The sequence below is a fragment of the Arachis hypogaea genome, chromosome 15 (assembly GCF_003086295.3).
Source record: "Arachis hypogaea cultivar Tifrunner chromosome 15, arahy.Tifrunner.gnm2.J5K5, whole genome shotgun sequence".
Classification (NCBI taxonomy): domain Eukaryota; kingdom Viridiplantae; phylum Streptophyta; class Magnoliopsida; order Fabales; family Fabaceae; genus Arachis; species Arachis hypogaea.
The window spans coordinates 136,623,184-136,633,429 of NC_092050.1; positions in this window are offsets into that span (position 1 = coordinate 136,623,184).

The window sequence follows — 10,246 nt, forward strand, 5'->3', positions numbered from 1 at the left end:
ATATGGAAGAGTTATGAAAGATGATTGACGAGTGGATTAAAATGTATTGTGGGATTTTGGATTGTCAGGATTGAGAATGTAAATGTTGAGGATTGATTATAAGATTGATTATGAGTTATGTTGTGTTAGCTAATGATATGAGTGTGATGGAAGGTTGATGAGATGATATATTGAATGAATAATAATGCTATTTTAATGTTTGAGTATGGAATTATGTTTGATTATGAGTTCTTGGGATTGAAGTTGATGAGTAAGTATATTGGTGGGTTGTGAAATGTATGAGAAGGGTTAAGATTGAATTTAGCTTGTTTTAGGTGATTAAAAACTTAGAATGTTGGTTTTGAGTTGGAAAACTTAGTAAAAATAGAGGTTGATGTTTCTGATAAAGAAAACTGAATTTTGGCCGAACTTTGGCGAGCCATAACTCGGCTTCCAGACCCACAATTTTTTCCAAACTTGTTTCATATGAAAATTAGATCCGTGAAGTTCACGTCGTTCGAAGAACCGGTTAAAAATGATTTTTAACAAAGAAGTTAATGCCCGTCAAAAATTTGGTGTGTAAAGTGGATTCTACAGCACTTAATAAATTTTTACCTAACCTGCAGAACTCACGTACGCAGGCATATGCACGTGACGTGAGAAATCAATTTGAGCCAAGGGGGCTCACGTACACAAGTGAGAAAATTTACACCCTCGCGTATGCGCAACATGGCATGCGTACGCGGGACCCTGTTTTCAGCAACAATGAGTTTTTGTGATTTAAGTGTGATTTCAAGCTTTGAAGCCTCTATTTTTACTCTCTAAGACCCTAAAACTTAGTTTTAATTACAGTGAGGGAGTTGAACCTTGAGAGGATAATAACTTACGAGTGAAGAAAGATTGTGAAGGGGTGATGTAAGTTGAGAAGTGTGGGAAATGCTAAGTCTTGCGATGAATTATTGAGAATAATGAATATGACCTGAATGAGAATAAAAAAATATTGATGAGTTATAATTGATAATATGAATTGAGATTGACTGAATGTATGTTTGTGATACTTGGGCAGTAGCAAGGATTGTGGCTCGTCCCTCTTGCTCCAGATCAATGTCTGAGATGTGATAATGGTGATAATCAATTAAGAATGAATAGATGTATGTTTGTGATACTTGGGAAGTAGCAAGGATTGTAGTTCATCCCGCTTGCTCCAGGTCAGTGATTGTGATGCCTAGGTAGTAGTAGTAGTAGTAGTAGATTATTCCACTTGCTCCAGGTTGAGCTTTTAAACACCTGCCTGGATAGTAACGCTAGTAGTGGTTCTTCCACTCGCTCTGGGTTAAGCGGGTAGTAGCAAGGAAGTTGTAGCTCAAACCCACTTGCTCCGCATGGGTGTTTTTGTCCATGGTTAGCTGCCAAAACATGTCAGGTTGGCTATATAACCGACAGATGATATCATCAGCCATAGGGCAGGCATCATCATGTGCATATGCATGTTTTGTTTGATCGTGCATTTAATTGGGCTTGCCTATGTGATTATCATGCTTATCTATTATATTCACTACCTGCTGTAACTGTATTTTGTTTGTGTTTGTCATTGTCTGTTTTGTTTGTCTGTGTGGTTCTACCGGTGTTTTGGAGGATGGTTGAGGAAGGTGAATAGTTGTGGGTTCAACTTAGAGTTTAGTTAAGATTAAGAAAATTAGAGAGCTACCCCACTTATGGCTACTGTTTTAAATCCTTAAGTTTTAAAAATTGAGTGTCACAGTTCTAGTATTGCCTTTGACTTTTTCGGGACCTTATATATTATGTATGTGGGCACCACTACCATGCTGAGAACCTCCGATTCTCATTCCATTCGTGTTCTTGTTTTTCATATGCAGGTTGAAAAGCACCACACGGTGTATTCTGGAGACTCTAAGGAAGTGAAGAACTCTTGGAACTTAGGATTGTATTTTGTTTATATTTATATATGTATATAGATTCTCCACCTTGTATTTTATGTTTGTCCATTTTAGAGGTTGACTCGAAAAAACAGGTTGTTGGTTTTCTGTTTTGGGTTACTTTGGGGTGTATATATATGTATATGTATACTCTGGTCGGTCTTTGCTTTGCAGGCCGAGCCTAGAGCTTGTTAATTGCATATTTGGAATATATATATATTATCTTTTTCGTTCGATCTTATCTACCTTTCTAATTCTATCTGATCGTGAGTGTTGCATTGTTCTGCTTGTATTTCGTTCAATAACTTTTCTTCAAGACTCCTAGATAAACCTCTTTTTCAACTATATTTTATATATAATTTTACTTTTAGAGGTTGTAATACCTCACCACCTCAGTTTTATGACTTAAGTATAAGATTAAGTATGGTAGGGTGTTACATTTTCAGCTTAGTATAAGAAAAATATAAGGCTAAGCAAAGATCAGTGGTAAAGTCAAATATTACTTGATTTGGTCGAATACTTGTTGGTATTTACCTTCCCATTTGAATTCTTCTCCATGTTTCAATTTCAACAAAGGAGTAAATATCCTTATTTTTCCTGATTAGTTTAAAATGAAACGTCGAAGAAAAATCACTTTACCTAAGAAAGATTGAAGTTCTTTCTTGTTTTTGGGAGGTGATAAGTCAAAGATAACTTTGCATTTGTTAGTGTCGATGTCTATTCTTTTTTTTTTTTTTGCACAATGAATCCCAAAAAGTTTCCTGCAAATACATGAAAAGCACATTTCAATGGGTTCATTTTGAGTTGATGATATCTCATTTGTTTAAAAGCAGTTTCTAAGTTATTCAAATGAGATTGTTTCGACTCCGACTTCACCACTACATCATCGATGTAAATTTTCATAAATTTACCAATAAAATAATAGAAAATAGAAATCATAGCTCTTTGGTAAGTTACCCCAGCATTCTTTAGTCCAAATGGCATAACTAACCATTCATAGGTACCAATGGCCCCAGGGCATCGGAAAGCTGTTTTCGACACATCTTCCTGGAATATGAATATGTGAATATATCCTGAGTATCCATCCATGAAGCTCAAAATTTCATTTCCTGCTACAGAGTTGATCAGCATCTCTACAATTGGCATGTGATACTAATCCTTTGGTGTCGCTTTATTCAAATTCCTTAAATCAATACACACCCTCAGCTTTCCATTTTTCTTAAGGACAGGTACAATATTAGATATTGATTCGACATACCTGGTTGTTCAAATAAAACCAGCTCTCAACAAATGTTCGACCTCCCTTTTGATTTTAACCATGATTTCAGGTGCAAAAAGTCTAGGAGCTTGCTTTATAGGTTGAGCATTATCAATAAGGAGAAGCTTATGTTCGACCAAAGATCGGTCTAACCCAGGCATTTTTTCATATTGCTAAGCAAAACAATCGTGATATCTCTTCAGCACTTCGATTCGCTTCTCCTTAAAAATAGGATATAAGTATTTGCTAACATATGTAACTCAAGCTTCTCCACCAATCTTGACTTCCTCGAGAAGGTCTTGTACTTTGACTGTTTTATTGTGCAAGTCTTTTGAAAATAAATCAGACTTCTCAAACCCTAAGGAGTTGAGATCATATATACAATCTAGTGTACATTTCTTTGTGCACTCCCTCTTCTCAACCATATAGGCTGAGAGTCGAGTCCAATGGCTCGATATATCCATTAAGTAGATATTGTGGCCAAACTTTCTTTGGCGTTACGGACCAACTTCATATCACGGGTCCCGACATGGTAGCCTTTGATAAGAGCTGGGTCAAAGGTTCTCATATCAATATCTAGTGGTCGAAACACTAGTATGATATTCCTTAAAGCTGACGTTCATCTGTTTGACATAGCAAGGGCTATCGTCAGCTTCAATTTCTTCAATCCTTCTATCTTCATTCTAGAGCACCAACTTTTGATGCAGATCTGAGGGAATCGTCCCTACTTCGTGGATCTAATCTCTCCCCAATAGCATATTGAAGGTTGCCTTGGTAGGCACCACTATAAATACCGTGGGTCATTTGACACTTCCTACTTTCATCCTGAGTGGGATCATTTCCACGGCAGTTGTGGAGTTACCATCGAATCCAATAATAGCCAAATTTGTCTTAATCAAATCTTTGACTGTTTTCTAGAATAATGGAAGCATGCTCTCAGGTAGCAAATTAATTGATGTTCCTCCATCGACCAAGATGCGATTGATCAATAATCCTTCCACCTTGGCGTTGATATGTAAAGATTGAAGATGACCCTTGGTTATCTCATTAGGCCTTTCAAATAACCCCTCTTTGATTAAACCATTTTCAACAAACCTACACTCGTCTCCTGGAATGGCATCATCATCATCCCCTTCAAGACAACTCTAAGGGCTTTCAGAGTCATCCTAAAATTCAAAAGGGAGTACCGACATTGTTGCTACATAACCAAAACCAATTTTACCAAACATGACACCCAAGTCATCTTCAAATATAGGGACGCAAGTCTCTGTTAACGCTTCCTCATCTTCGTTTGACTTAGAAATCGGCTTGGTCATGAGTGTTTCTTTCGACACACCCCTTGATTCCTGGTTTTGGGTCGAGGATGCTTTATCCTCTTTTTGTTCCTCCTTATTTGGTGACTTACTGTCTTTACCCAACTCAGAATATGGACCTTCTATGTCGACATATCCCTTTTTTGCTTGAGTCACAACTCTTGGAATGAAGGGAGCTCTGTCTGAAAAGTTACGTCGAGACCTATCTCAACTGCTACCTCTTCTTCTTGCTCCTCGCTGAGAGGTGGCTATTTTTTGGTATCCAGCCTAATTTCCCAAACCTCCTCTAGGAACGTTAAAGTTGTAGTTCCTTGAGTAGTTTGGAGCATTGTTCTGCACCCATTTATTGTTCGACACATTGGCAGCTGGAAGTCTAGTTCGACTCGACACCCCTTGGGGTTTCTAATCAACTGTGACCACCGTATGCATCTGTTGCTTAATAGGGACATTTACAAGGTCTTGACCCTTACTTCCCTGTTTCAGTCGAGCTTGTCTCAGCTCTTCTTAAGAAACATGTTCTTGACACTTTTTGTATGAGTTAAAAGCCTTCGCAACTGAGGTGTCAAACAAAGCACTGCATCGAGGGCAAATAGCAACATTTTCTTCCTCTTCTCTTTGCCTTAGCAAAAAATCCAACAGGTCCTCTCCTGCCTTTCAATAGATGGGCCTTTCTGTTTCGAATATGTCGAGTTTGAACTGACCATTTTTTTCAATAGGCGCGACAGAGGCCATGTTAATCGAGAACGTCAATTCCTCTATTTCTGCAAAGTTCGATGTGACCTTAAAAGGATCAGAATCCACTTTCATCTTAGGTTTCTCTACAAACTTTAATCGACCATCAGCAATTGTCTTTTGTATCAGGTCCCTGAAATGAACACAATTATTAGTATAATGCCCGGAGACTTAATTAAATTTACAAAACTTTTTATTTCTAATTTCAGAAATAGATAACATTCTTTTTCCTTCAAGGAGTACAAGCTATTTATCTTTCAATAACATGTCAAAAATTTGTTCAGCTTTTGTCAATTCGAAAGAGTAACTTCTTTCTCTTGTCAAAGGAGATTTGTCTTTTGCTAGATTAAGAGATTGACACACATGTGGGGTCCATCTTTTAATTCTACAGCAAAGGCAGACTCATTGCTCGACTCTTCTTCACTAATACAGTCGACATAATTAATAATTTACTTTTTTATTAAAGAAAAGGTTTCTTTTTCTCGACTCAAGTTTTTCTTTTTCCTTATTCAACTTTTCAATTTGTTCAACTTTATCAGCCAGCTGAGCCAAGTTGAGGAGTTGCTGGTTCACTAATTTCTTTTCAATATTGAAATCGAGACCATTGATGGCCATTTTGACTACTTCAGGTTCAGGAAGAGGAGTAAAATATTTATTTCTCATATTATTTAATCGAATCAAATAGTCGTCGATCGACTCAAATTTTTTCATTCTTACCATAAATAAATCAAACAAAGTTACTTTAATTTCACCTCTAAAGAATTGATCATGAAAGCTCCTTTCTAATTGAACCCAACTACGGATCGAGTTAGGCTGCCAATTTGAAAATCATGTGAATGCATTATTTTTCAAAAAAAAAAAGAGAAAATATCTCTTTTTTAAATATTCATTACCAGCTAACTCACCAATTTCGACTGTATAGCGAGCTATATGCTCGACTGTCGACTCTCCACTTTCACGTGCAAACTTAGTGAGGAATTTGGGAGTTTTGACTTATCTAGGAAGTTTGTCTTGCAAGACATAATCTGGAAAGGGAGAAATAAAATAGGGTTGATTTGTCACCCCCAATATTTAACCCTGCTCGATTTAAAATCTGTTTGATAGTTTGGGTTATATTTTGACCATAAGCTTCAGCATCATTGTTTGCTCTAGCCTTGTTCAAAATTCTATTTAGATCATCTCCTCTATTTAACATTAATGGAGGATTATTACCCTGCATTCCACCTATTGGTGTTATAAACGGTCGATTGATTGCTCCTGCAATATCATCGACAGGTCGAGCTATCTGCTCTGTTCTTGCATTATTATTTTTCATTATAGAATTCAAAATTGTAGCCAACTGTTATGTAAGCATATTGACCAAATCATGATGGCTATCATCAAATTTTTGTCTAAACATAGCCAAAGACTCGACCGTTTTAGGAGACGTTGTTCTGATAGAAACTTGTCTCGACATCTCTAGAAATATGGAGGCATGTCCTCCACCAACTAGCAACCTTACTAGGGTTGCCCTTGTACCTTGTGTCAAAACAACATTGGTACTGCTATATTAGGTTGCAAGGACATAGTTATCGACCCTAAATATGGGAGTTTATTCATCGAATATAAATAAGCATTATAATTTGCCATATTAGGATTATAATTGGCTAGCATACCCACTGAAGGATATCCTATAGGAGGTGTAGGATTATACAATGGGTTATTCTTTGTTGTGGTTGTACCTCCTATATATCCCTTGTTGAGATTCTCCAATGGTGGAGAATAATTTGGAAGCAATCCGTATGGAGGCCATGTACTGGGTACAGTCGACAGAATTTCCTCTATGATAACAGGATTCGTCATTCGACTTGAGGGACCAGCCTCTGCCTCTGCCTCTGGGCCTCTTGTATTTTCAAAAGTATCCCTATTCAACATATCAGTTGAAGTAGAGGCTCTATTAGTCATTATTAACTTGCCACTGTGTAATCGCATGCAAGATTTGACAAGTTACTTAACCCAAGGTCTCACCAGGTGTGCCAATTTATTTCACTTGATTTTTGGTAACTTCGATAGGGTTTTTTAACAAGATTTTAAATCAAGTTTGTATCAAGATCTCAAGTATCAGGGAACAGATACAATCCAAGCCACCAACAATCACCAAAGGCCTCCAAACTCACAATTATTCAAGCTATATATACATAAACCATCACAAATCAACCTAGGGCTCAACATAAATATAATCTCACAAGGGTTTAATGCCTCTTACCTTTTCCAATAGCTTTGGTAGCCAAAATCCAATGCTAAGGAAGGATTAGAGTGAACCTAAACATCCAAAATCACAAAAACTCACTTAATCAAAAGCCCTAAGAACTCAAAATTTTGAAGAGAAGAACTGAGGGAGATTCAAGCTTTCCTTACCATTTTCTTGGGTGGATTTTGTAGAGCTCTTCACAAAGAACGCGTAGCCGCAAACAGTGCGACGATCGGAGCTCTATAGCTCAAGATATGAGCTTGAGAAGATGGAAATGAATAGTGTTCTATTTCTTCTCCTCTCCCTCTTTTCTTTTTTGCTGTGTGTGTTATGTTTGAGGGTGAAAAGGGTTCACTTAAGTGCTTATATATGTTGGGCTTGAGCCCAACTTGGGCCCGATCCAACCTATTAGTGTTTTTAACCCGTTTGTCCCAACTTCGGGCCAAACCTTTAAAATTAACGCCCGATTTTCCATTTCTAACATTTTTCTAAGGTTTTTTACTGTTTTAACTTTTTCTCACGCAGCATTGGCCACTGGGCAGACTTGAATCGGTTCAACTACCGGTTCGCAGTTTTCACAGTTTTTTGCAGAAAACACATTTTCTGACTCAGAAAGACCTACTGAGTCCAAAAATCACATTTAAATCCTCAAATTCTCACTCTAACTTTTTAGATCCTACTTTGGGCAATATTTATTACTTAATTAACCGGTTGATTAATTGCGGTTCTTATACTCGTTATATCCTCCGAAATTATTTCCGCCTGTAATACCTGCACAAAAGAGTTAGTAGAAAAGACTCCTTGTTTATCAAATTTCCACACAACTCTATACTCTCTGTCATAAACCAGTTTGACCAGCTTTAATGTATCATGCAACTGGTTCACTAGATCCAACTCCTATTGAAATAGCTCTCGCCTCCATTGGAAGAAGTTCCATATCCACTCTACGCCATCCCAAAACCCACAATCCCCTATAACAGATCCTCTTTGGTTTGAAACTGAGAAAAATCTCGTAAACTGATCTTTCAGAAAACCACCACGTAGCTAGACATCCTCCCAAAACCGAGTCCCTCTCTCATCACCAACCTCCGTAGCCAACCCAGTAATCATCTTCTGTCTTACTTGCTGATATCTGGCAGATATCCTTCTAGGGGTCCCGGACAGGCAAAACCTGAGAGGACAATAACACATTTAGGTTCAGGTTATTACAAGAGCAAATCACCTTCTTCTGCAGCGGACACTCATCCTTTGAAAAGCGCCACCACCACTTAAATAGAAGGGTTGTGTTCCACATTAATTATTTTTACTATAATAAATCGAGTTGAACTGATTCGATTTATGATGTATTTCTTATAATAGTAAATTGAATTGGGCTAATTAATTAGATTTAGCAAGAAATTTAGTCTAGATGCAATTTTTCACTTACTTTAGTAAATTGAATAGGAATAATTTAAATTTACTTGGATGTTTTACTTTGTTGATAAATCGAATTGAATTTATTATTTACCGTATAATTACGTAAATTGAGCTTGCCTGATTTAATTTATACAGATCTATTATTTAAGACAGACATATAACCAATTTCTATTTAAAATATCTATATAATTTTAATCTCCATTCATCTTATAATATAAATTACCTCATATATATATATATATATATATATATATATATATATATATATATATATATATATGTCATTTTTTGTATTTATGTAAATCGTTGAGCCAATTCCGGATTTGTTGCATTGGTGGTGTTATGTATATACAAATATTGTTCACAACAAATAAGCTCACTTCTTTTTTTTTTTTTCCTTTTATTTTATATTATGTTATGATTTTTTAAATTTAAATTAATAATAAAATAAAGGAGGTACATGAATGAACATATGTATTTTTTTTAATAGTCAAAGGGGCCTAAGGCCCAATGAACACATATATCCATAAATATACATATAGGTAAAATACCACAATGAATACTTAAGTGAAGCAATAAAGTATGACAACAAATATAATGTAAAAGACATAATAGTGAAAACTGAAGGACAATAGTAAATTGGGAATATCGTCTTTGCCATCTGCTTTGAAGATCTTTTGTTTCTTATAATAAATGTATTAATTTGAATTGCCATTTTCTTCCCATAAAGAGTGCCATTGGAAACCCACAGGAATGTTGTAAGTGCGTGTGCGTTAAGAGCAAATGCAAAGCGAGAGAGCAACTGGACACACACATGCACATTCATTTCATCATGTACGACTTTGGTTTTCAATTTTGATGATCCAAGAAAGATGTCAGCAACCTATATTTTTTGCAATTGATGCAATTTCAGCCATGAATGGAGCTAGCAAGTACTTTATTTTGAATAATTATAACTTACATATCTTTCTCTTCTTATAATCTTAATTGTACCATTATTCTTCGGTCTCTCTCTTTCCCACCATTTTATTGCTAGCTAGCACTACATAGATGAGACGGAAACCTTAGTTCATAAAAACACGATCTTGCTTCCTTTTTGTTTAGAGAGGTAGTAGATACATAAGTTGATTTAAAAATTATCTTTGAAACATATTTTATCATATATCACTCTATAACAAAATTAAATACATAATGTATGATATCATTTGTCAAAATTCAAAAAGGAAAATAATTTTAAGTTTTCATTTTGTCGGCTTCTTAAAACATATTTGGGTAAAGTATGGTTAAGTCATAATTTTCTTCCTAATATTTTAAATATTATATTTTATTCCAACTGTTTCATTTCATTTTATTTTAGTTATTTGGTTAAAATTAAAAAAAA